Here is a 27,505-nt window from a genome sequence, read left to right on the forward strand (position 1 = left end):
TCCTCAGGGTCTTTAAGCTTAGTTTGGCTTTCCCATCCTAGTCATAACTACAATGGTCATCTTCTTTAGGTTCCTGCCTCAGCCCGTCATTTCTTAGTTAAGTAGTTGCTAAAGAGATGCCCATTGGCTTTGTTCCTTGAATCTTTTCTGGAAGAGTGGCAGTGGTGAAGAAGGTGGGGCTGGAGGCTACATTTTTTCTAAAGTCAGGTAACTACGATCGAGCCACAAAGCTTCTGAAGTTCTTTTTACTTCTCCTTTCTTTGTACTAATTCAGATGGATCTGGAAACCATTTGGCAGTATTCCCTACCATTTTCTTTCCCCTTCCATTTCCATTTCTTTTATCTATAATCTGTACTCTAGCTAAGCTCTGAAAGATTGTCTTTTAATTTTCACCATGAAGGTTGAATTATAGCTTTTGTTTATTGCCTGCAATACATTTATGATACGTGCATATGTGTGTGTGCATTTATGAATGTGTCATGCATTTTTATGTACACATACATACTGATGCATGTGCACACCCACATATTCAGGCACTTATACACCATTTTACAGATGAGAAAACTGAAGTTTAGAGAAGTAAAATAATTTCTCCAAGGTCACTCAGAGAGTGAAGTTAAGTTTCTTTTTAGTCCATTTTAGCTTACTCCACTGAAAGCCATTCTTTTTTTTTTTTTTTTTTAATATGGAACGCTTCACGAATTTGCGTGTCATCCTTGCGCAGGGGCCATGCTAATCTTCTCTGTATCGTTCCAATTTTAGTATATGTGCTGCCGAAGCGAGCACACACTGAAAGCCATTCTTGAAAGAGTTGCCAAATCTTGTCAAATTTTGTTAAGTTAAAACTTTCACTATGACACATTTTAAGCATATAGACAGCGAGAATATCATCAAGAAAATCCATGTGTTATTGTATACTTGTTTTTATATTTCAGAAAAGAATGATGCCTTACAGAGAAGTAACTGTTGTATACTTCTTCCTGATCACATTTTCCCTACACCCTCACCAGAGGTAATATTTTCATGATTTTAAAAAATAATTCATATGCTTGCTTTTACATTATTTCTATATACACATGGATTTATACAAATATATACTTAGTTTTAGCTTTTAAGCTTTTAAATAATATCTGTTTTGCAGCAGTTGCTTTTTGTTAACATTATATTTTTGGGTTTTTTCCATGTTGATGGGAGTGACTCCCTTTTGCATTCATTTTAATTGCTCACAGTATCTCATTGTATGAATATAACACAATTTATTTTCCTGGTCTCTTACCAATATATAATTAGTCTTTTTCCACATTTTTATTTAAAAAATAATAATGTCACTGTCTGCATCTTATTCTGCCTCTCTGCAACATTTGCATTAATTGACCATCTTTTATTCTACAATTTTTTTTTCTCTTGACTTTATAACCTCAAGAATCTTGGTTTTTCCCCTTCTCCTCTGGCCACTTTTTGGTTTTCATTTCCTTCTTTCTTCTATGTAACCTAAAAATGTTGAAATTCGCCACTCTTGGTCTTGAATCCTTTTCTCTTATCTCTGTTTCCATTTATTTTTTCTGGAAGATCTCACTTATTTATGTGACTTTAAATATAGGTTGATACTCTTCAAAGTGGTGTCTCCTGTCCATACCTCCCCTCTGAGCACCAGACTCATGAATCATGACAATTGCCTACTTGACTTCTCCTCTTAGGTGTCTCAGAGGCCATTCAAGGTCAAACTTGGGACATCTAAGAAAGAAAAAAAAGGAACTCCTGATTTTTCTGTGTAAACCTGTAATAAGAACTTTTAAAATGACCCTCAACAAGCTTGCCTCCTAGTATTCACATTTTGTCACATATTTGTATAATCTCCTCCCTTGTGTACGGACCGGACCTATTTTGCTTCTAATGAATCTATGGCAAAAGCGATGGGATGCCACTTCCAAGATTAGGTTACAAAAAACTGACTTCCATCTTGTTTGCATTCTCTGTGGCTTTCCTTAGTTGTTCACTCTGAGGAAGCCATTTTTCATGTTCTGAACTGCCTGTTGGAGAGATCCACATACCAAGGAACTAAGAACAGCCTTGGGCCAACAACCATTTGATTGCTAAAGGACTGGACTCTGCCAATGACTACAGGAGTGTGAACTTGGAAGTGGTTCCTACCACAGTTAAGCCTGATGACTGCAACCACTGCTGACACCTCAGTTGCACTCTTGTGAGAAACCCTGAGCCAGAGAGGGTGCAGCTAAACCACATTGGGGCACCTGACCCACAGAAATAATGACATAATAAATGTTTGTTATTTTAAGCTGCTAAGCTTGGGGGTAATTTGTTACATAGTATTAGATAACTAATAGAAGTCCTATTCATCTCTCAGTGGTCTCCATATCAATAAATAATTAACTTGGCTATTCAGGTTATAAAGTCTTCCTTGACTCATGCCTCTTTCTTATCCTCCACAGCAACCCATTTGCTAGTCCTGTAGCTTCTATCTCCATTGGCATACACTAAGCCAAGCCACCATCATCTTTTGCCTTGAGAGAAAAATAAGAGGTCTTTAGGCAGAATCCTTAGGGAATGTTAAGGTTGTTTTATCCTCCTGTCTTTTTTTTCTTATCAGTTTATTAACTTATTTAATACATTTTTATGTATCACTGAGGTCCTTTTTTAAGTACTCGGGATGGAGATAAAAACTTAACATTGTTCCTGAATCATGGATTTTGCAATAAAATAAGGGAGATTTAATTTAACCTAGAAATGTGAAAATTCTCTGAAAAGGAGATAATTGGTTCTATGAGAAGAAGATCATATTATTTCATATTGCTGCCCAATATACTAATGATTTCTCAAGGAAATCATATTGAGGATCTTTCCTGATCCCAACTTGTTTAAGGCAGAATTTTCAAGCACTGTGCAGAAAGTGGTGGTGGATAAAGCTATGTGTGTGCCATTGTATTCTATCCTTTAATTGTTATCTTTCCTTCCTTAATTACCCTCCCCATGTACGAATCACTAGGAGTGAAGTCTTAAATACCAGCAACTGTGTCTGGGCATTCTGCCCTTTGCCGTCAATGAGTTTGGGCAAATTGTCAAGATTGCATTATACCTAAGGAGGGAAAAACCCATTAATTCGTATTTTTCTTGTAATATATAATGGGTGATATATATATATCATGTCATAAATCATGGCTTAATACAAGTATGTAATGGTATAGGATTTCTCTTTAACTGATCATGTCATGTTTTTGGAACCATAAAATCTCTTAGATTGAAATCGTGACTTTTACTGGTTATTGTGTTCACTCTCTCATGTAGTATAAGAATTTGCTCTATAGCCTTCATAACTGGTGATTTTCCAACTTCTGCATAATCACTTCTAGTGATTGTCAACTTATTATCTCACAAGGCAGCTTATTTGATTGTTAAAAAGATGAAATTGTTGTAACTTCTTATATCAATTAGAATTCTGCTTCCTTTTGACTTATATCTGTTCAACCTATTTACTTGCAAAACTGAGTAATCTAATCTAGGGCTCATTGTTACTCTGAAAATTCTTATCAAAAAGCTTAAACTCCTTATGACTAAGGCTTTTTAGATGGCTTATTACTTTTAGGTCTTCAAAGTTAACTCAGTTTGTTCTCTCATCAGTCCAATGTATTCTTTATCTACAGTAAGAGACAATCTTCAAATCTTGAATTGTGAGAAACTATGATTTCCTCAACCACATAAATATTTGATGCCATCATGTGATGTGACTGAGCAATCTGTGTGAGGAAAACTAGAATCAGCCTGAAACAATTTCTTCCTGTTACATCAAGTGTGACAGTGATCAGCAATAACTGTTCATGGAAGTCAATACTCATTCTTCAGCCCTTGCTTCCTGAAAACAAATTTGCTGAGGTATAAATAAAATAAGCAATAATAGTCCTGATGCAAAAAAAATCAAAAATATTTCAGTCCCTGATTCTTTTAAATTGGACTTCATAATGCAGTTATTGACATCGAATGAAATGTTTTAAACTAAATTGTCTTCCTAGTCAAAAAGAATAGTAAAACTAATATCTGGGATATGTTACTTGTATAGATGAAATTAATTCTGAGAAATGGCCAGCATAATCTTAAATATAAACAAATCATTTGCTTATAAACCACTGAAAATGAACCATTTTCTATTACCTGGTGTTTAAATAGTGCTCATATCTTTGAAGTTCCTGTAACATGGAAGAAGCAAGTTTATTAAATAAGTCACTAGTCTTCTTCTGTTGCCAACCATTGAATTTTATAACCCAACATAAAGGATGTATTAGTTTTCAATTGCTGCATAACAAATTGCCACAGAATTAGTGGCTTAAAAAGCATGCAGTTTCTATGGGCCAGGAGTCCATGTGTGGCTTAACTACATTATCTGCTCAGCATGTCACAAGCTTGAAAGCAAGATGTCAGCCAGTCTGAGTCCACTACCAAGCTCATGATGTTTTGGGCAGAATTGAGTCTTTTGCACATGTGGGACTGAAGTCCCCACTGTTCTTGGTGGCCAGCTTCTTCTTCAAAACCAGCAGGAGAATCTCTCTAATCTCTAGGCATTCTTTTGTTGTTGTTAATGCGTGGGGATTGTTTGTTTGTTTGTTTGACTAGACTTTATTTTTTTGAGCATTCTTAGGTTCACAGCAAGATTGGCAGGAAGGTATAGAAATTTCCCCATATACTCCCTAGCCCCACACATGCGTAGCCTTCCCCATTATCAGCATCTCACACTAGAGTGGTACATTTGTTACAATTCATGAACCTACATTGCTACATCATTATCACCTAAAGACTATGTTTTATATTAGGGGTCATTCTTGGTGTTGTACATTTTATGGGTTAAGACAAGTGTGTAATGACATGTATCTACCAATATAGTATCATAAAGAGAAGTTTCACTGCCCTAAAAATCCTCTGTGTTCTACCTATTCATCTCTTATTTCCCCCCAACTCCTGACAACCACTGATCTTTTTACTATCTGCATAGTTTTGACTTCCACAATGTCATATAGTTGGAATCATTTGGTATATAGCCTTTTCAGATTGACTTCTTTCACTTAGTAATATGTAGATAAGTTTTCTCCATGTCTTTTCATGGCTTGATAGCCCACTGCTTTTTAGTGATGAATAATATTCCATTGACTGAATGTACCACAGTTTATACATTTATCTACTAAAGGACATCTTGGTTGCATCCAAGTTTTGGCGATTATGAATAAAGCTGCTGTAAACATCCATGTGCAAGTTTTTGTGTGGACACAGGTTCTCAACTCCTTTGGGAAAGTACCAAAGAGTGTAATTGTTTGATTGTATGGTAAGAGTATGTTTAGTTTTGTAAAAGACTGATAAACTGTCTTCCAAAGTGGTTGTACCATTTTGCATTCCCACTAGCAATGAATAAGCATTCTTGTTGCTACACAACCTTGCTAACATTTGTTGTTGACAATGTTCTGGATTTTGGTCAATCTAATAGGTGTGTAGTGGTATGTAGTTGTTTTGATTTGCATTTCCCTGATGACATGATGTGGAACATCTTTTCATATGCTTATTTGCCATCTGTATATCTTCTTTGTTGAAGTGTCTGTGAATTTCTTTGGCCCATTTTAAAAATTGGGTTATTTATTGTTGAATTTTTGGTATATTTTGGATAGCAGTCCTTTATCAGATATGTCTCTTGAAAATATTTTCTACCAGTCAGTGGCATGTCTTTTGATTCTCTTGACAGTGTCTTTTGCAGAGCAGATATTTTTAATTTTAATGAAGTCCAGCTTATCAGTTCTTTCTTTCATGGATCATGCCTTTAGTGTTGTATCTAAGAAGTCGTTGTTAAGCCCAAAGTTATCTAGTTTTTCTCCTATGTTATCTTCTAGGGGTTTTATAGTTTTATATTTTACATTTAGGTCTGTGATCCATTTTGAGTTAATTTTCTTGAAGGGTGTAAAGTCTGTGTCTCCATTACTTTTTTTCTTTTTGCATAAACCCGCTTTTAAAGGGATCACCTCTTTAGGTCAGGCTCACTCAGCCAATATCCCTTTTGATTAAATTAATCTCAACTAATTAGGGACTTTGATTATATCTACAAAAATGCCTTCATCCCCGCCATTTAATATAACCTAATCATGAGAATGACTCCACCATCAAAAAAAGCAGGCCATGTTTACACATAAGGAAGGGGATTATATAGGGCATATATACCAAGGAGGTAAGAATCTTGGAGACCTTCCAATTCAACATAACACATTCTATATACTTATTTCTGGTCCTGACATTTCTGAGCCTCACATTTATCATCTGTCAAATGAGAATTATTGCAGATCAGGCCGGGCACGGTGGCTCATGCTTGTAATCCCAGCACTTTGGGAGGCCGAGGTGGGCGGATCACCTGAGGTTAGGAGTTTGAGAACAGCCTGACCAACATGGAGAAACCCCGTCTCTACTAAAAAAAATACAAAATTATCTGGGCGTGGTGGCACATACCTGTAATCCCAGATACTCAGGAGGCTGAGGCAGGAGAATCGCTTGAACCCAGGAGGCACAGGTTGCAGGGAGCCGAGATCGCGCCATTGCACTTCAGCCTGGGCAACAAGAGCAAAACTCCGTCTCAAAGAAAAAAAAAAAAAAGAATTATTGTAGATCAAATGAGAATTGTTACAAATATTAGGACCCCCACCCCTAATAGCACCACTGTGTTTTTACCTTTATGCTATTGTGGTAAGGCTAAAACCAGTCTAGCTCATAGAATCATTAGAAACTTTCCAGACCTCATGAGGCACACTGGCATCCTGGTAGGAGAATGCTATGTCTTCTAGATCATCTCAAAGCAAAAGGCTTTCTAGAAAAGTTAGCATCTACATTGCAACATCTTTTGTTTTTCCCTTTCAGTTCAGTACCACTCCATTAGCATAACACCCCACAGTAAAGAGAAAGGACACTCACAGTCAAGATGATGGAGTCAACTTGCAAATGAGACATCCCTAGGTAGACCTGTTGGTACTTGGGGTCCTCTTCTAATTGCTTTTTTTTTTGTGGGGGAGGTCTCAATGCTGGTCATCAACTTGGAAAACCTCATCTTGAGCTATTCAGAGAGAACTTTATTTCTTGGCAATTGAAATTTCTGAAAATACAGCATTAAGTGATACAGCAGACAGCAAAAACAGAATGTATTCTCTATGGGCAATCTGGGAATGGCAACAAACCACAGGCATCTAACAATTTGTTTGTTATAAGAGGAACCTGAACCATGCTAAAACAAATGGACATTAACATTGTTAGAGAAGACACTGTCCATTAGCAAGCACTAGCAGGGAGAAAAAGTAAATGAAGCCTAAAAGCAAGTTGGAGGTAGCCATCTACTTACTAGAGATAAAGACAGAATATTAGCTAAAACAAAGCAATAGGATGAGGAATAAAGGCTATGTTTTTGTGGTAGACATTTCCCTCTTGAGCTGAGTATCTAATACCCCTCACCCCAAACCCAACTGAGCATCTCCTTTCCTAAGGTACTCTAACAGATTCCAATAATGCCTCCACGGATGGGTTTGGGTGAGGATGATTGATAATGTTTATAAAATATCTACCATAATGTCTTTCAGGTAATGAACACATGTAACAAATGCTAACTGCAGTTTTCTTAGAAGGAGTAGTATGAGTAGCATACAGTGCAATTTCTCTGGAGGGAAAAGCTATAAAGTAACAATACCAATGTTCACAGTAATTTATGGGAGGATTGGGTAGAGGAGGAATAAATACAGAACAGCATGTTTCAACGTGCTTGGTCAATTTTCAGTAACAGGAACAGTCATGTTTTCCCCAGGAGGTCAGTCTTTTGGTAGAAACTGTAGTGAATAGAAGCATGCATCATCTTTGTCAATGTGATGAATGCTATTCAGAAAAAAAGTGTTATTTATAAGAATCTTCCAAAATAAATTCTACAAGACATATTTGGCAGGTTAAAAAGAAACTTGGAGGAATAAAAGAATGTCCAGAACAAAAGCTCAAAACATTGGAGACAATGTTCATGGCTGTGAATTTCCCATTGCAAGGTGGAAATGATCAGTATAGATGATGAACTGGGAGGGTAAGAGCTGAGGAGTCAAGGTTTTTTTCTATTACTCTAGGTCAGTGATTCTCAACCAGGGACGAATTTATCACTCAGGAGGCATTTAGAAGTGTTTGGAGATGTTTTCTGGTTGTCACAGCTTAGGGAAGGAGAGGTGGTGCTACTGGCATCTAGTGGGCGGAGGCCAGTGATACTTCTTAAACGTCCTACAGTGTCCAGGATAGCTTCCACAACAAGGGACTGGTCTGGAATTTGAACTGTAGGAGCAACTGGATTTTGTTGAATGCTTGTGTACAGGAGACTTACATAATCAGGTGTGTATTTTAGAAAGCTCCCTCTGCTTTTGAAGTAGAGAGTGGACTGAAGAAGGGCCAGAATGGAATCAGAGGGACTTCTTAAGAGATAAGTTGTCTTCCGTAAGGGCAAGGGATACCTGTGGTCTGGACCAAAACTATGGCAGTGGGAGGTGACAAGATATGGACACAGTTGAGAAAGCTTGAGGAGTGGAATCAGTAGAATTTGATGTTTCTTTGGATGTGGAAGATGAAGGCATGGGAGAATTCTGGAGTTAACCCCAGGTTTTGATTTGGTGGTATCAATCACTAAGACAGGAAAACAGGAAGATTTTGATGAGAATGAAAAAATATATACAAAATAAACATGCTAAATTTGACATGCATGCTTGGACATTCAAGTAGTGTGATCCAACAGGCAGGGGAGAATCTGAAAATACAAGCAAGTACTGGGGTGGAGATATGAACTTAAGAATCATCATCATACAGTATTTGAAGCCATAGAAGTTGAAACTGAAAAGATAACTAACCAAGAGGGAGGTGGAAGAGCTCCAGCTTTTCAAAGATAGGCAGAGAAGAGGAGTTTGCCAAGGGAATGGAGAAAAAACTCCTACGCTTGTACAGAACATTGCAAGATGTGTTTCCTAGAGTGAATGTTTGAAAGAAGTGAGTCCTTGGCAGTATTTAATGTATAAAGAAGTTAGCTGGAAATATCCTTTGATTTAGCAATACAGTAATCATTGATTGTAACAGTGAGAATAGTTTCACTGAAATCATTTGCCCTTAAAGGAGAGGAGAACAATAGGAAAAATACTAGAGAGGACTATGGGTCCAAGAGAGGAAATTTTAAATTAATGTCAGGAACTGGAACATGTTTGAATGCTGAATGTTGGTGACAAATGAGAGTGGAAAATTGTACTGAAATGGCTTCTACAGCACAAATGGAGAGACTAGCCTTAGAAGGAAGAAAGAACACCTTCTGGCATAAGCAAAACAATGATGGAAGTTGTTGGTAAATTTATGAATCTGTCAGTGGTAAATGAATAAGTACTTACCTGAGAACTTATTTTTTCTCTAAGAAGTCTAAGATAAAGTCATCTGAAAATAAGTACTTGCCTGAGAACTTCTTGCTTCTCTGGGAAGTCTAAGATAAAGTCATCTAAGATAATTCTTATTTGACAGTTGATAAATGTGAGGCTCAGAAATGTGTAGGTAGGAATTTTGAGAAGCTCAAAGAAAGGTTGAAATAGTTGTTGAAATTGGGAAAGAGGTATTACCAGAAATACACAAAAATTACTAGTCAAAGGAATACCAAAGACCAATTAAGGCTGACTACCTTCATTATGGTGTAATCACTCCATTCTGTTTTGGATTCTCTACAGTGGTTGTCAGCATCTTGGTGAAAGTGGTGTCAATTTAGAGAGTTGAGTTTGTTAGGGTTAAGATTTGGCTAAGTGAGTTTGAGAGGAGATTGAAGAAAGTGTATTACAGAAATAAATGTCCGTAAAACTAAATTAAATGGGGAAGGAAGGAATGACAGGAGGTAGGGGTGATGGATAGGGAGAAAATAGTAGAGTGACCAAGGAAACAGGGAGTCCCTCTGAGGCCAAAGAATAGTTAACTGAAAGAACTGGAGGCAGAAGAAGTTGCGGTCCAAGGGGAATTATTTGAGTTTAAGATTTCAGACACAGAGATTTTCTAGGTGAAGGCAATATAAAAATGTGGCCATGGGAGAAGGCAGAAGTGAAGCGAAGGTGAAAGTAATTGCAGATGAAGTCAGGGGATTGAGAGACAAGGATGTTGAATGCAATATCCAAATTAATATGTACTAGAGAGGCAATTAATGTGGACTATTAAGGGATAAACATCTTCATGGAATAAGGAAATAGATTTAAATGTAATGGCAAGCAGGTGGGAAGAGGAGGGTGGTACTTGGTGTCATACACAGAGGAGGTATTTTATTTTATTTTATTTTATTTTATTTTATTTTATTTTATTTTATTTTGAGATGGAGTTTCACTCTTGTTGCCCAGGCTGGAGTTCAATGGCACGATCTCAGCTCACTGCAAACTTCGCCTCCCAGATTCAAGCAATTCTCCTACCTCAGCCTCCCAAGTAGCTGGGATTACAGGCATGTGCCACCATGCCCAGCTAATTTTGTATTTTTAGTAGAGATGGGGTTTCTTCATATTGGTCAGGCTGGTCTCAAACTCCTGACCTCAGGTGATCCGCCCGCCTTGGCCTCCCAAAGTGCTGGGATTACAGGCATGAGCCACCGCGCCTGGTCAGAGGAGGTATTTTAAACCAAGCATTTTGGATTGATGATCTACAGAAGTAGTCCTGTGGGGTGAAGAGGCCATAGATTTATTTACCAACCATAATATTTATAAGATGAGGAGACTATGCAGATTTCACTTGAGACATCTTTGAGGAAACATATGGGAGAGAAGAAAAAAGTCAGCCATAATTTCATCATCCTGAGCAATCACTGTCAACACATTTAAGAAGATTGTCCCGGAGATGGGGTAAGAATTGGTCAGAGTGGGAAGACAACTGAGACAAAAAGGTAATGAAGTCTTTGTTGTAGGGCTGCAGTGGTCGGCATAGAGAGAGAGATGACTGTAAGCAAGATCAGCATTCAGATAGTTCATTTTCCTACTCTCAAATGTCAATTCCTGAACATTATCTGTATTATAAGGCCTGCAAGTTTTTTCAGTGCTCCTTTTGCTTATCCTTCATTATGAGCCCCAATATAACCAGCTATTGTCATCTGCTACTTCCTTCATCTGGGAGTTGAATTACCTAAAAAGCTTTTCATCTGGTACATAGTTGTTTTATATAAGACTTCTACTCCAGTCACTAGCTTTACCATTGCTTATTTCAGCACTTGGGAGTGGAGCAGAAACTATGATACAGCTAGACCATTTGTTTCCAGTCTTTTTGGTTCTTTCACTGGGAAGGTACGTTCAGCCACTGTCCCTGTAGTCTAACCATTCAAGAATTGGATTAGATGAATGCATAAAACAGCATGTAGGCAGTCCTTGAAGGGAGTTATACTTTGGTTAACTGATTTATTCCTTTGTCAGAACCATTGTGTGTATGCATGGCCATGCGTATGTATGTGTGTATACACACAACTGATAAAAGCAACCAGTGTTTGAGTGTTTCCTACAGCGTTGTGTGTAGGCAGCTCTAGCATCACTGTAAAAGGTATGCGGTGGGCTGACGACTCAAGTTGGCAGCTGTTCCTCTTAAAACTACTTCGCTCCATGAAGTCAGCAGAGAAAGCAGTCAGTCTCTTGAACAGTTTATGCTTGGTTCTTGGCATCATTAAAATTCTGTTCTATTCAGTGTTGCTTCCTTTGCACAATCAGGATGCTCCGTTTTCAGACATTCAAAGTGTTGAAAATTTTTTAATAAATAGATTTTCATTGGCATCAAGTCCAAGTTGAGTGACTCTCAATGTAGGAAATAACAGTATAATTATATTTTGGAGGGTCTTTCCCCCTCTTTGGCTAACATTTGTAAGTGTTCTATGGTTTCCAAACCTCTTTCATGTATAATGATTTATTGCTTATACAACACCACAAAGTTGGTACCATGAGCCCTAATTCAAAGATCAGTAAACCGATTTTCAGAAGGGAAAAGTGCTGGTTTCAGTGATGGAGTCAAGCTAAAAACACTGGTTGTCTTGGACTCTAGGGATCTTTCTATTATAACATGATAACTTTGAGCAAGTGTTGTTTCTATTGTATTAACAGTTTGTATTGTAATAAAGTGTGTTCAACTTTATCTCAAGCTGTATTTCAAGGTTAACACTTTATAAATGGAACTAAATCATTGGAGCTTAGGCCAGGGGCTGGAAGTTTATTTATTGATCTAGTCTGGCCTCTTGGGTTTCTTGATATTTGGTGAAATGGTACATTTCTCGGTACATTGGAAAGGCATTTTATTTCCTCTAGAATGAAGAACACGCTCTTGAATTTTAAAGAGAGGAAGTGACTGTCCAACAGAGATCATGGGCCCAAAGCATAAACCACAAGCCTCACGTTGGTACAGGAAAAAAACATAGGTAATTTCTGAAGAGCCTTTCTATCAACTTCTACTTAAATCTATGTCTTGAAATGATAGGCGCATATGATAGCTTCTGGAAGTATGCATAGTAATTAAATGTATCATTCTATTCCAGACTATACTGAAGTCACTAATGATTAAATGTGTTTATTTTCAAAGATATTATACTTTACAGTGTCATAATATTTGAATATTAAAATATATGTAATAGAAGTAAATTATACACTATCAAAGTACTTTACATAGATCATTTATTAATCACAAAGGATAATAGATTCCTTTACCATGGAAAGATCTGACAAATACCGCCTAAACCAAATTACCCAAGTTAACATCTCCAATAATAGAACAAATGAATATCAAGTGCCTCCTGGTGTGATGTAGCTTGAAGGACACAATATCAAATCTGTGATATACCAGCCTAAAATGCTTAATCACTATCTAGTCATGAGAAACATCAGAACAACCAAGATTGAGGGACATTCTACAACAACACTGATGATACTCTTCAAAATGGCAATGTCATAAAAGACAAAGGCAGAGGCATGAGAAATACATGCAATAACTTACATCTGGATCAGAAAAACAAAATTGTTATAAAAAATATTAGGAAAATTTGCAAGATAAAAATTGAACAAGAAAAAAGTAGTATCTTTGAGAACAAGTGAGAACATTTTGACATTTCTTTAGAAATAATATGAATTGATTTGAAAATTACTTTGAAAATAATCTAGAGCTAAGAAAGTAATGGCTTGCAGAGAACCCTTTGAGTTTGCTTCATTATTTAAAAATTCAATAAAATAAGAAATTATTCCTATTTTAAGTGAAATAGTTTATTATAGAACCTTATTTCAGCTCAGGCAATTTCTAATCTACGCAGATTAATTTCACTTGCATAAAATTTTGAGATTTCGGTAGACTTTATTTCAATTTGTTTATTTTAATATTTAAGAGAGTCATTTTGTTATTTATGCATGATCCCTTTTAAGAAGTGTTTATTTGTTTACTGATTTAGGAGTATTATTATGTACAAAGATTCTAAAACAGTCATCCAGATGCCATTGACACGGTAATGTGGGGAATTTCATTAATTTATACGATTTCTCTGTTTTCATATTTCACCATTTACTATTCCACCTCCACACCTGGAAGAGTATCTGATCTTGGCTAAGTATCTTTGTGAGAATACATTTATCTGTCCATTTGTTAATATAAATATTTATCGAGTAGCTATGAGATTGTCTAGTACCTTTGCTGGGTACTAGAACTTTACAGAAAAACTATACCGTGTCTTTCTCCTCATACAGGCAATGTGTTGACTCATGAAGCTTCCAGGTAGTTCTCCAATGTTCTCAGCTGGATGATAGGTAAATATTTAGAGTTTTTAGAATGAGAAGATGAGGAGACCTACTTCTATACCTGTGTTTTCTCGTGAGGATTATATTTGTCAATAATCTCTTCCCTCCATTTGTACTTATTTATTCATAATGCATTATGACAAATGTATATAGTTATACAGCTGCCACCACAGTTTAGATATAGAACGTTTTGATCATACCAACAAGTTTCTCCTGCTCCTTTATACTTATCTTTACTTCCCATCACCCTTGGCCCTTGATCTGATTTTTGTTCTTGTGAGTTTGCATTTTCCAGGGAATTATATAAATGGAATCACATAGTGTGTGACCTTTGGGGTCTGGCTTGTTTCACTTAGCATAATGCTTTTGAGTTTCAACCATTTTATTTACTTATTTTATTTTTAATCTGTTATTTTAGGTTAAGGGGTACATGTGCACATTTATTTTTTGTTTTTTGGTTTTGTTTGTTTGTTTGTTTTTTGAGATGGACTCTCACTCTGTCGCCCAGGCTGGAGTGCAGTGTTGTGATCTTGGCTCACTGCAAGCTCTGCCTCCTGGGTTCAGGCCATTCTCCTGCCTCAGCCTCCCAAGTAGCTGGGACTACTGGCACCCACCACCACGCCTGGCTACATGTGCACATTTGTTATACAGGTGAACTTGTATCACGTGGGTTTGGTGTACAGATTCTTTTATCATACAGGTACTAGGCCTAGTACCCAATAGATACTTTGATCCTCTCCCTCCTCCCACCCTCCACCCTCAAGTAGGCCCCAGTGTCTGCTGTTCCCCTCTTGTGTTCATGTGTTCTCATCATTTAACTCCCACTTATAAGTGAGAACATGTGGTATTTGATTTTCTGTTCCTGCATTATTTTGCTAAGGGTAATGGCCTCCAGCTCCATCCACGTCCCTGCAAAGGACATGATCGTATTCTTTTCTATGATGAGTTTCAATCATTTTTTGTGTGTATCAGTAGTTTGTTCCTTTTTAGTATGGAATAGTATCTCATTGTATGGATGTACTACAATTTGTTTATTCATTCACCAATAGATTTGGTATTTATTTTCCAGTTTTTGACTAAGAGTGAATAAATGCATTATTAGTGTTAACAAACTAGTCTTTTGATATATAATTTCATTTCTTTTGAGTAATTAGCAAAAGTAGACTATCTGGGATGGATATTAAGTGGTATGCTTACGTTTTTAAGACGTGCTAAAGTCTTAGCACTTAGTTCCTAAGTGGCTGCATCACCTTGTATTCCCACTAACAATGTATGAGATTTCCAGTTGCTCCATATCCAAACTAGCACTTGATATTTTCAGTCTTCTTCATTTTAGCCATTCTAAGAGATGTAGAGTAATGTAACATTGTAATTTTAATTTTTCATCCAAATGTGCTTTTAACAGCTTATTTGAATTGTAATAGTTCTTTATATATTCTAGGGATAAACCCTTCTTTTTATTTATTTATTTTTTATTATTATATTTTAAGTTCTAGAGTACATGTGCACAATGTGCAGGTTTGTTACATATGTATATATGTGCCATGTTGGTGTACTGCACCCATCAACTCGTCAGCACACATCAACTCGTCATTTACATCAGTTATAACTCCCAATGCCATCCCTCGCCCCTCCCCCCTCGCCCCTCCCCATAATAGGCCCAGGTGTGTGATGTTCCCCTTCCCATGTCCAACTGATCTCACAATTGCTTCAAAGAGAATAAAATACCTAGGAATCCAACTTACAAGAGATGTAAAGGACCTCTTCAAGGAGAACTACAAACCACTGCTCAGTGAAATGAAAGAGGATACAAACGAATGGAAGAACATACCATGCTCATGGATAGGAAGAATCAATATCATGAAAATGGCCATACTGCCCAAGGTAATTTACAGATTCAATGCCATCCCCATCAAGCTACCACTGACTTTCTTCACAGAATTGGAAAAAACTGCTTTAAAGTTCGTATGGAATCAAAAAAGAGCCCACATTGCCAAGACAATCCTAAGCCAAAAGAACAAAGCTGAAGGCATCACGCTCCCTGACTTCAAACTATACTACAAGGCTACAGTAACCAAAACAGCATGGTACTGGTACCAAAACAGAGATATAGACCAATGGAACAGAACAGAGGCCTCAGAAATAATACCACACATCTACAGCCATCTGATCTTTGACAAACCTGACAAAAACAAGAAATGGGGAAAGGATTCCCTATTTAATAAATGGTGCTGGGAAAATTGGATAGTCACAAGTAGAAAGCTGAAACTGGATCCTTTCCTTACTCCTTATACGAAAATTAATTCAAGATGGATTAGAGACTTAAATATTAGACCTAATACCATAAAAATCCTAGAAGAAAACCTGGGTAATACCATTCACGGCATAGGCATGGGTAAGGACTTCATGTCTAAAACAGCAAAAGCAATCGCAACAAAAGCCAAAATGGACAAATGGGATCTAATTAAACTAAAGAGCTTCTGCACAGCAAAAGAAACGATCATCAGAGTGAACAGGCAACCTACAGAATGGGAGAACATTTTTGCAATCTACTCATCTGACAAAGGGCTAATATCCAGAACCTGCAAAAACTCAAACAAATTTACAAGAAAAAAAAAAAAACCCCATCAAAAAGTGGGCAAAGGATATGAACAGATACTTCTCAAAAGAAGACATTCATACAGCCAACAGACACATGAAAAAATGCTTGTCATCACTGGCCTTCAGAGAAATGCAAATCAAAACCACAATGAGATACCATCTCACACCAGTTAGAATGGCAATCATTAAAAAATCAGGAAATAACAGGTGCTGGAGAGGATGTGGAGAAATAGGAACACTTTTACACTGTTGGTGGGACTGTAAACTAGTTCAACCATTGTGGAAAACAGTGTGGTGATTCCTCAAGGATCTAGACCTAGAAATACCATATGACCCAGCCATCGCATTACTGGGTATATACCCAAAGGATTATAAATCATGCTGCTATAAAGACACATGCATATGTATGTTTATTGAGGCACTATTCACAATAGCAAAGATTTGGAATCAACCCAAATGTCCATCAGTGACAGACTGGATTAAGAAAATGTGGCACATATACACCATGGAATACTATGCAGCTATAAAAAAGGATGAGTTTGTGTCCTTTGTAGGGACATGGGTGCAACTGGAAACCATCATTCTCAGCAAACTTTCGCAAGAACAGAAAGCCAAACCCTTCTTTAGAATGTTTTTTTGGAAATATTTTCTCCCAGTTCTGTAGAGTGTCTGCGTTTTCTTAACAGTGTCTATTGAAGAAAAAAATTTGATGAAGTCTAAATTACTAATTTTTGTTATAGTGTGTGCTTTTTACATCTATATCTAATAAATCAGTAGCTAACTTAACTTCTCAAAAATATTCTTCTGTGTTCTCCCCTAGAAGGTTTAGTTTCAGCTCTGACATTTAGGTCTCTGATCAAAATGTCTTCCTAGGAATTTGTCTGTGTCAACTAATGTGCAGAATTGTTTGGCATAAATTTTTTCATAATGTTTTCTTATAATCCATTTGACTTCCCTAGGATTGATAGTGATGTACGCTTTTTCATTCCTAATTTTGGTAATTTGTTTCTTCTATTTTTTTTTGTCATATGGTCTAGAAATGTATCCGTTTTTAGTGATTTGTTTTTTCTATTGTTTTTCTGTTTTCCATTTGATTGATTTCCCCTTTGATCTTTATGGTTTCCTTCCTGTTTGCTTTGTATCTAGTTTGTTCCATTTTTTTTCTAATTTCTTTCTCTTTTTTTGAGACAGGGTCTCACTCTGTCTCCTAGGCTGCAGTGCAGTGATATGATCAGTTCGGTGCAGCTTCCAAAAGTCCTGGGATTATAGGTGTAAACCACTGTGCACAGCCCCTATTTTCTAAATTCTTAAGGTGAAAACTTAATGGTTTGAGATTTTTCTTTTTTAAATATAGATCTTTAGAGCTATAAATTATCCTTTAAGTACTACTTTGGCTACATCAAAGGAATTTTAATATATGTGATTTTGTCTTAATTCAGCTCAGATACTTTCTAATTTTCCTTTTATTCTTTACCCATATGGCATGTAGAAAATTATTGTTTAATTTTCTATTTTTTTGTTGTTTTACTAATTTAATTCCATTGTTGTTGGAGAACATACATTAAAATACTCAATAATATTGCTTTGTGGAACAGAATATGATCTATTCTGAGGAACGTTTGTGTATGCTTAGGAAAAAAACCATGTAAGGCTGGGTACGGTGGCTCATGCCTGTAATCCCAGCACTTTGGGAGGCCAAGGTGGGCGGATCACCTGAGGTAGGGAGTTGGAGACCAGCCTGACCAACGTGGAGAAGCCCTGTCTCTACTAAAAATACAAAATTAGCCGGGCATGGTGGTGCATGCCTGTAATTCCAGCTACTTGGGAGGCTGAGGTAGGAGAATCGCTTTAACCCGGGAGGCAGAGGTTGAGGTGAGCCGAGATCACACCATTGCACTCTAGCCTGGGCAACAAGAGTGAAACTTCATCAAAAAAACAAACAAACAAACAAAAACAAAAAACAAAATATGTATTATGCTGCTATTAGGTGCAGTATTCCATAAATGTTAATTAGGTCAGGTTGGTAGATAGTGTTGTCTAAGTCTTCTACATCTTTATTGATTTCCTGTATAGTAGTTTTATAAATAATTTAGAGTACTGAAATCTCTAACTTGAAATATTGAATTGTATATTTCTTCTTTAGTTCTGTCATTTTTGTCTTTATATAATTTGATGATCTGTGTCTAGGTACATACATGTTTATAACTATTATGTCTCCCTGACATATTGATCTTTTCATTAGGAAAGTTCCTCTTGTATCTAGTGATTTTTTTTTTTTTTTTGTCTTAAAATCTGACTTTTTTTCTAGGGGTAATATAGCCACTCCAGCTTCTATGGTTACTGTTTGAATGGTTTATCTTTTTCTATCATATTACTTTCAATGTATATATTTCTCTTGTAGACATCATATAGAAGTCTACTGATTTTCAGCCAATCTGGCAATCTCTAGCCTTTGATTATAGATTTTATTCCTTTTATTTTAATGTCATTATTGATATAGTTGGATTTATGTCTGCTATTTTGTTTTCTTTTGTTTTGAGTCGGAGTCTTGCTCTGTTGCCCAGGCTGGAGTGCAGTGGCGTGATCTCCGCTCACTGCAAGCTCCGCCTCCTGGGTTCACGTCATTCTCCTGCCTCAGCCTCCCGAGTAGCTGGGACTACAGGCGCCCGCCACCACACCCGGCTAATTTTTCTGTATTTTTAGTAGAGACAGGGTTTCACAGTGTTCGCCAGGATGATCTCTATCTCCTGACCTCATGATCCACCCACCTCGGCCTCCCAAAGTGCTGGGATTACAGGCGTGAGCCACTGCGCCCAGCCTATGTCTGCTATTTTATTTGCTTTCTACGTCTCTTTTTGTTGTTGTTGTTGTTCCTCTATTGCTCCTTTACTGCTTTCTTTTGTATTAAAAGTGTTTTGGTGCTTTGTTTCAATTCTTCTGTTATTAAAAAAAATTTTCCCTATTGTTTTCTTAGTGGTTACTCTAGGGGTTACTATATGCATCTTAAATGATCACATTCTACTTCAAATTAATACTGACTTAATTCCAGCAAAATATAGCCACTTTCCTTCAATACAGCTTTACTTTTCCCCCTTTCCTTTTGTGTTACTATTGTCTTATAAATTACATATATGTGTTGTAAACTTAGCAATGTAGTGGGGTTTTTTTGTTTTTTTGCTTTTTTGTTTTGTTTTGTTTTGTTGTTTTTTTTTTGAGACAGAGTCTCGCTCTGTCGCCGGGGCTGGAGTGCAGTGGCCGGCGGATCTCAGCTCACTGCAAGCTCCGCCTCCCGGGTTCACGTCATTCTCCTGCCTCAGCCTCCCGAGTAGCTGGGACCACAGGCGCCGGCCACCTCGCCCGGCTAGTTTTTTGTATTTTTTTTTAGTAGAGACGGGGTTTCACCGTGTTAGCCAGGATGGTCTCGATCTTCTGACCTCGTGATCCGCCCGTCTCGGCCTCCCAAAGTGCTGGGATTACAGGCTTGAGCCACCGCGCCCGGCCCGCAATGTAGTGTTTTAATTGTTGCTTTATACAATATATTTTTAAAGAAATTGAGAAGAAAATATACAAATATCTTTGAGTCTTTTATATTTACACATATATGGTTCCGTGTTCCTCCTTTCTGCCTATGAATTTGACTTACTGTCTGGTATCACTCCTTTCAGCCTGAACGATTCATTCAGTATTTCTTTTAAGGTAGATCTAGCAACATATTCTGTAAGTCTCTCTTTATCTCACAGTAATGTTATTTTATCTTCACTTATAAAGGATAGTTTTGCTAGACAGAATTCTTGGTTAACTTTTTTCTTAGAGCACTTTGAATATGTCATATACTTCCTTTTGCCCTCCAGATTTCTAATTTGAAGTCAGCTGTTAGTTGTATTGTTGTTCTCCTGTATATGATGAGTCGTTTTTCTTTCTGCTTTCAAGATTTTCTCTGTCTTTGGCTTTTAGCAATTTGACTATCATCTATATACATGTAGATCTCTGTGTTCATCTTACTTGGGGCTGATTGAGCTTCTTGGATCTATAAATTAAGGTTTTTCGTCTAACTTGGGAAGTTTAACATCACAGTTTCTTCCTTTTTTTCTCTTCCTTTATCCTCTCCTCCCTTCTCAAATTCCCATGGAAATATGTTGGTATTCTTGATGGTGTCCCATGCATCTTGGAAACTATGATTATTTTTCTTTTTTCTTTCTATTTTTTAAATTGGATAATTTCCATTGATATATCTTAAGTTCTTTGATTCGTCTGTATTCTCAAATCTTCTGTTGAATTAATCTTGTGAATTTTTTATTTTACTGGACTTCTCTAGAATTTCAATTTGGTTCTTTAGTATCTATTTCTTCATTCATATTCCTTATTTGTTGAATCATTGTCATAAATTTTCCTTTTAATCTTTTAAATATGGTTTCCTTTAGCTTTTGATCATATTTGTAATAGCTACTTTGAAGTCTTTGTCTGCTAACTCCAACATCTACACTCATTTAGAGTCATTTTCTTCTGACAGCTTTTATTTCCACAGAGTGTGGGAAACATTTTCCTATTCTTTTGCATGTCTCATAAGTCTTTGTTGAAGGCTGGACATTTTAGGTATTTACGTTGTAGCAATTTCGGATTCTTGAGGTTTTATTTTTGTTTGTTTATATATATTTTTTGTTAACGTGCTTAGACTAATCTATGAATCTGGCTCTCCTGTAATGTGTGGTGTGGTATGTGGTCGTTGTTCTCTTTGTTCAATTTTTTTCCTAATTTTTATTTTTATCCTGCATTATTTATATCCTGCCTGTGCTCAATCTGTATAGCTTAGCACTCAGGCAATAATTTGGTAGAGGTTTTGCTTAGGCACTTCAAGCTGTCTGACTCTCACACTCTGCCAGTGAATTTGTGTGTGGGCTGGGAGCACACTTAAAATTCAAGCAGTTTTACGTCTACCTCGGCTTTTACTCTCCACTGGGCCCTTTCATTTCATCCTGCCAATACACACATTTTCCTAGTCAGTGAAAGATGTGTGGAGAGCTTTTCTTGTACTTCTAGGGTGATATCATTTCCAGAACCATGTCCTTGTTAAATTTCTGGTTGGCTTCTCACTTGCCCTAAAACCTAAGGCTAGCAAGACTGTGGGTTTCTCCCTTTCATTTTATACTGAGTTTGCTACTTTTACTGACAACTTTGCTGAGCATGAGTTTCCCCCTCTGCTTCAAATCAAGTTAGCCCTCTTTGGCAGTGAAGCTGCTGGTTTTTAGTCTAGACCTACACCCTTACAATTACCATTCTCATCTACAGAACCAGACAGTGGGGATGAGAGCAGCCCCAGGCAAGAAGGTCACAAACTCTCATAGTTCTTGCCTGAAGTTCTGGGAGCTTTTCTTGAATAAGTGCTTTTCTGTTTATTGTTTGCCTTTGGTCACTTTTTGGAGCTCTGGAATGGTTGTTTGTGACCATTTTTTCCTAGCTTTATATATGTTTGTTGGTGGCAGAATTTGCCAGAATCTTCACTCTGTCATAGATGAAAGCCCTATGGACCGTAAGGATTTTAAAATAAATATGTATGACTTTTTTGTGGTAAATGAAATGATATCCAGCTAATTTAGTGACCTAATGATGAAAACCTATAAATCAAACAGTAAGATAATTGAAATTGATAAAGATTTAAATTAGAAAGTAAATTCAATATCGAGTTTCAGGAGAAGAAAAGTTTAAGAAGCTTCTGAGAAAAACTATCTCAGGAGATCTCTTATGAGGTTTGCTCTAAAGGGTACAGGCATCATACAGTATATGACTGTGCATAATCAGAATTTAATTATGTTTTAAAAATCAGAGCTAGAAGAGACCTCAGGTGTTCTCTCATCCAGTGGTCCCCAAATACTGGGATGTAGATTACTGGGGTCTTTGGGACCTGTGAAAATTTTTTTCTAATCTGTAGCACAATTAAACAAAAAAAAAACAGTAACAATTTAACATGCTTTTCATAAAGCTAAATCTGTTTAATTTAAAGGACTACATTTTAGCCAACTTAACATTTTCTTCCTACATCTTGGTATTAAAATATTCCTTCTATTCTGTGAAATGCTGGTAATGGAAGAATATACATATCATACTCTTATATGGCAAAATTGTTTTCCACTGCATGTTATTATCTAGCATTTTGAAAATTTACTGCAGCTACTGAGAAATTAAATGCTTTTCTCAATTTTACTGTTTAAGTGCAAAAAATATCATTTTATGATAATAAAATATACTTTATTCGTCATGAGAAAGGCTTTTTATATAACTGACAGGAAAAATGAATTACTGCTTTCCCTTTTGTGTAATTTGGCTATTTGAGTTAATTTTTTACCAATTTTCTGAATGATAAAACCTTATTTGGGTTGGGAAAAATTCATCCATAACTCTTAAATCTTTCTGTCTTAAATCAATTTAACAATAATTTTTATAATGAGCAATCTAGAATAATGTTCAATATTTTTTATGATCTTATCACAACACTTGTATTCTAAAGATCCTCAACTTTGTATGCCTACGCAAGGAATTTATATATCATGTCATTTTTCTTATATTGTATGATAAGCAACCAGCTCGTTCTTACTCTGTCAGTTCATCCTGTGTCCTGGAAATACATGAGCTCTGCTCTGTTGGAGCCACATTTGTTCATTAATAATCTTTAAATGAGTGATTTGTTGGTGTCAGCTTCATTGGTCCAGATATGAGAGATAGGAAGGTGAATATGGAACACTCAAGCAAGAGATAAAGCAAAAATTTCCAGTGTACTGATAAGTGCTACCAGGGAGGATGTGCAAAGGGTCAAGTAAGTTCTGGATGACAGAAACATTAACATTGGACAGTTCAAAGGAGGCTTCCATGAGGAGGTGACCAGTTTGAGCTGGATTTTGAATAATGAGTGTGGTTTTCTATGCCACTCTTCTAGTGTCCAACACTAATCAAGTCACTTAAACATTTCAGGTCCCAACTATCTAAGTGTTAGGTCTAAAGTTCTGCTCTTTCAGATCAGTGCAGGTCCGACTATTTTATTAGATCAATAATACATAGAAAGTTATGATCTCATGTATCATAAGCTCTTTGAATTTGCCTTAAGAGGCACAATAAGGGCTTCTCTTTGCCAGTTTGCTGAGAAAATGCTATGGAAATGAACGTATTCCTTTTAATTAGTGATTATTAATCTGCTTGGTAATAATAATAATGCAAACACAGACGTCATTTACTATATATTAGAAAATGTACTAAACCAGGGATTGACAAACTTTTGCCTGTGGGCCAAATCTGACTCATTGCTTGTTTTTGGATGGCCCACAAGCTAATGATGTCTTTTAACATTTTTAAATCTTGAAAAAGGAATAAGAATATTTATTGACATTTGGAAATTATATAAAATTCAAATTTGTGTCCATAAATAAATGTTTATTGGAACACAACCATGTTCATTCATTTACATATTGTCCGTGGGCTGCTTTCGTGCTAAAATGGCAGAACTGAGTAGTTTCAACAGAGACCACATGGCCTACAAAGCCTGAAATTTTAATATCTGTTTCTTTATAGAAAAGATTTGCAAGCCCCACATGATAATGAATCATTTTGAGGCCTAAGTTGAAGGTATTTCTCTCCAAATATGTTTGATGTTTACTTCCGGGATTACTACTAATGGGAAGTCACCTTTTATTACTTATTTCTTGGGGTGGGCTTTTCAAGGTTGTTTTTCCTTTGCATCCTGGGGCATTAGCAATAGGTAACCATTTTAGATTATTCACTCATTCCTTGGCTTTGAGGCTCCTAGATAACATCTGTATTGAAATCTGAACCCCAAACCCATATGAGAGCTGGTCTGTGATTTTAAATTGCAGAGGAAGTCTTCCATTTTCCCCTGCAAGAGCCCATGTTGAGATGGACGCATTACCCTGATTTTCCTGGCTAGTATGGAGATTGTTTCACCCAAGTCTGTCCTTTTGCTGAAGTGTGTATAGTTCTTCAGGGATCCTTAGCAAGAGAAAAAATGAACTCAGAATTGAGATTTAAGAATGGAACAGAAGATGAAAAAAATCACTGAACAGGTAGATAAATCTAAATATTTTGACTACATGAGACAATGTAAATGCCCAAATTTTAGAGGCAAAAAAAGCAAGAGTAAAATAAATTAATGAGCTTCAGTGACACATAAAACAGATGGGGGTATTTTCAGAGTTAAATTGCTCTAAGGTTCCTGTATTCTCTGGAAGAAGTAGACATGTCCATTAGTTTGGGACAAATAAGCTTTATGTCAAAAATTATTATTAGGGATAAAGAGGACCACTACACAATGAAAAAAGCTACAAAGATACACACATTCTAAACCTTTATGATAAAGTAAGAATATAATCTTGAATATAAAAAGGACTATTTTGAGTCACAAGGAGAAACCAACAAATTCATAGTGAGAGGTATTAATACACTACTCTTGGTAAATGTTCCATTTACCAAAATTGACCAAGAAATAAGCCTCAGCAAATTTTCAAATATTAGTATCATCTGGACCACATTCTTCAACCATGATGCAATAAAGTTCAAAATCAGTAACAAACATTGTGTAAGGAAAAACTCTCACCATGTTTTTTCTCTGTTCTGATACCACTGCAGCAGTAATCAACACAGAAGACTTCTGTGACCAAACATGTGCATGTTTTTCCCCACATGCCAAGCAGCTGGGTGTCCTCTAATTAAATTCTGGCACTATCTACCTGGAGGTAGTGTCAGATCCCCACCGGTTGAGGGCTCAGTCCCCAAGACTGCCCCTGACCCCCAGACACCAGTCGTAAGTCTGGGCCTCCAGAACATCTGACCAACCTGCTTCAAGTTGGGGTTCCCTCAGCCCCCTCTTTGGGTTTGATTAATTTGCTGAAGTGGCTCACAGAAATCAGGGAAACACATTTACAGGTTTATTATGAAAGATATTACAAAGGATACAGATGAAGACGTGAAGGGTGAGGGATGGGGGAAGGGACCTGGGAATGTCAACGCATTCCCTGGGCATATCACCCTCCAGGAACCCTCAAGTGTTCAGCTATCTGGAAGTTCTTTGAACCCTGTCCTCTTGGGTTTCTATAGAGGCTTCATTACGTAGGCATGATTGATGAAACCATTGGCTATTTGTGATCAACTTGACCTTCAGCCTCTGTTCCCTCCTTGGAAAGTCTGAAAGTCCCAACCCTCTAATCCTGCCTTGATCTTTCCTGTGACCAGCCCCACTCTGAACCTATCAAACAAAAGACCCACAAAAGACAGACCTTTGGATATCCCAAGGGTTTTAGGAGTTATAAGCCAGGAACCATGAGTGAAAACCAATATATAACCATATATATGGTTATATATAACTATTTATACATGATTTTATATATATATAGTTGTGTATATGTGGTTATATATGTGGTTATATATATGGTTATTTATGTGTTTTATATATATAATTATAGATATGCAATTATATATGTGGCTATATATATGTGGCTACATATATGTATGATTATATATATGGTTTATATATGGTTGTATATATCATAATACCACATATATATAAAGTACATATAACACCACAAACATAACAAAAAGTACCTGTGAACTTGAAAATTAAAGAAGAAATTATAGTAGAATTATAAAATATTTGTAATTAATGATAAAACAGCACTGTATTTCAGAACTTATGAGATGTAGCTAAAGTTGTTCTCAGAGAAAAATTTGTAACCCAAAATTCTTAGATTAATTAACAGAAGAAATCTAAAAAAAGTTAAATAGTATATATGTAAATATATATGTACATACCAATTTTTAAAAATAATTTCAACTTTTATTTTAGATTCAGATTCAGGGAGTACATGTGCAGGTTTGTTACCTGAGTATTTTATGTGATGCTGAGGTTTGGGATGTCAATGATCCCATCACCCGGATAGTGAGCATAGTACCAACAGTTTTTCAACCCTTACCTCCCTCTCTCCCTGCTTCTAATGGTCTCCAGTGTCTATTTTTGCCATCTTTATGTTCATGTGTACCCAGTGTTTAGCTCCCACTTATAAGTGAGATGATACAGTATTTGGTTTTCTGTGCCTGTGTTAGTTCACTTAGGATAATGGCCTCCAGCTGTCCATATTGCCGCAAAGGACATGTTTTTATTCTTTTTTATAGCTGCATAGTATTCCATGATGTATATGTACCACATTTTCTTGATCCAATCCACTGTTGACAGGCACCTCGGTTGATTCTATGTCTTTGCTATTGTGAATAGTGCAACAATGAACATGTGAATGCATGTGTCTTTTGAGTAGAACAGTTTGTTTTCTTTTGGATATACACCCAGTAATGGGATTGCTGGGTTGAATGGTAGTTCTGTTTTAAGTTCTTTGAGAAATCTCCAAACTTCTTCTCACAATGGCTGCACTAATTTACCTTCCCACCAGTGGTGTATAAACTTTCCCTTTGCTTCACAGCCTCACCAGCATCTGTTGTTTTTTGACTTTTTAATAATAGCTATTCTGGTTGGTATGATATAGTATCTCATTGTGGTTTTGGTTTGCATTTCTCTGGTTATTAGTGATGTAGATCATTTTTTCATATATATGTTGGTCACTTGTATGTCTTTTTTGAGAAGTGTCTGTCATGTCTTTTGTCCACGTTTTTGTTTTTTGCTTTTTGTTTTTTGCTTGTTGCACTGTTTAACTTCCTTATAGATTCTGGATATTAGACCATTGTCAGATGCATAGTTTGCAAATATTTGCTCCCATTCTGTAGATTATCTATTTACTCTGCTGATAGTTTCTTTTGCTGTGCAAAAAGTCTTTAGTTTAATTAGGCCCCACTTTTTTGTTTTTGTTACAATTGCTTTTGAGGACTTAGTCATAAATTTTTTCCAAGGCTGAAAATAGCCAGAATGGTGTTTCCAAGGTTTTCTTCTAGGTTCTTATAGTTTGAGGTCTTATATCTAAGTCTTTAATCCATATTGAGTTAATTTTTGTATATAGTAAAAAGTAGGGGTCCAGTTTCATTCATCTGCATATGGCTAGCCAGTTATCCCAGCACTATTTACTGAATAGGGAGTTCTTTCTACACTGCTTATTTTTGTCAACTT

General features: G+C 36.5%; 1 protein-coding gene and 1 non-coding gene across 2 annotated transcripts in view; one reads left to right on the forward strand and one right to left on the reverse strand.

Moving 5' to 3' along the window:
- The window catches only part of FRMPD4 (FERM and PDZ domain containing 4), an 864,755-nt gene that overhangs the window by 148,207 nt on the left and 689,043 nt on the right, over positions 1–27,505 (forward strand). The window lies entirely within an intron of this gene.
- Positions 681–787, reverse strand: LOC123571561 (U6 spliceosomal RNA). The gene has a single exon (XR_006695697.2). It is a non-coding gene; the product is annotated as a U6 spliceosomal RNA (small nuclear RNA).

This window comes from Macaca fascicularis, chromosome X, assembly GCF_037993035.2.
Source record: "Macaca fascicularis isolate 582-1 chromosome X, T2T-MFA8v1.1".
In the NCBI taxonomy this organism is placed as follows: Eukaryota; Metazoa; Chordata; class Mammalia; order Primates; family Cercopithecidae; genus Macaca; species Macaca fascicularis.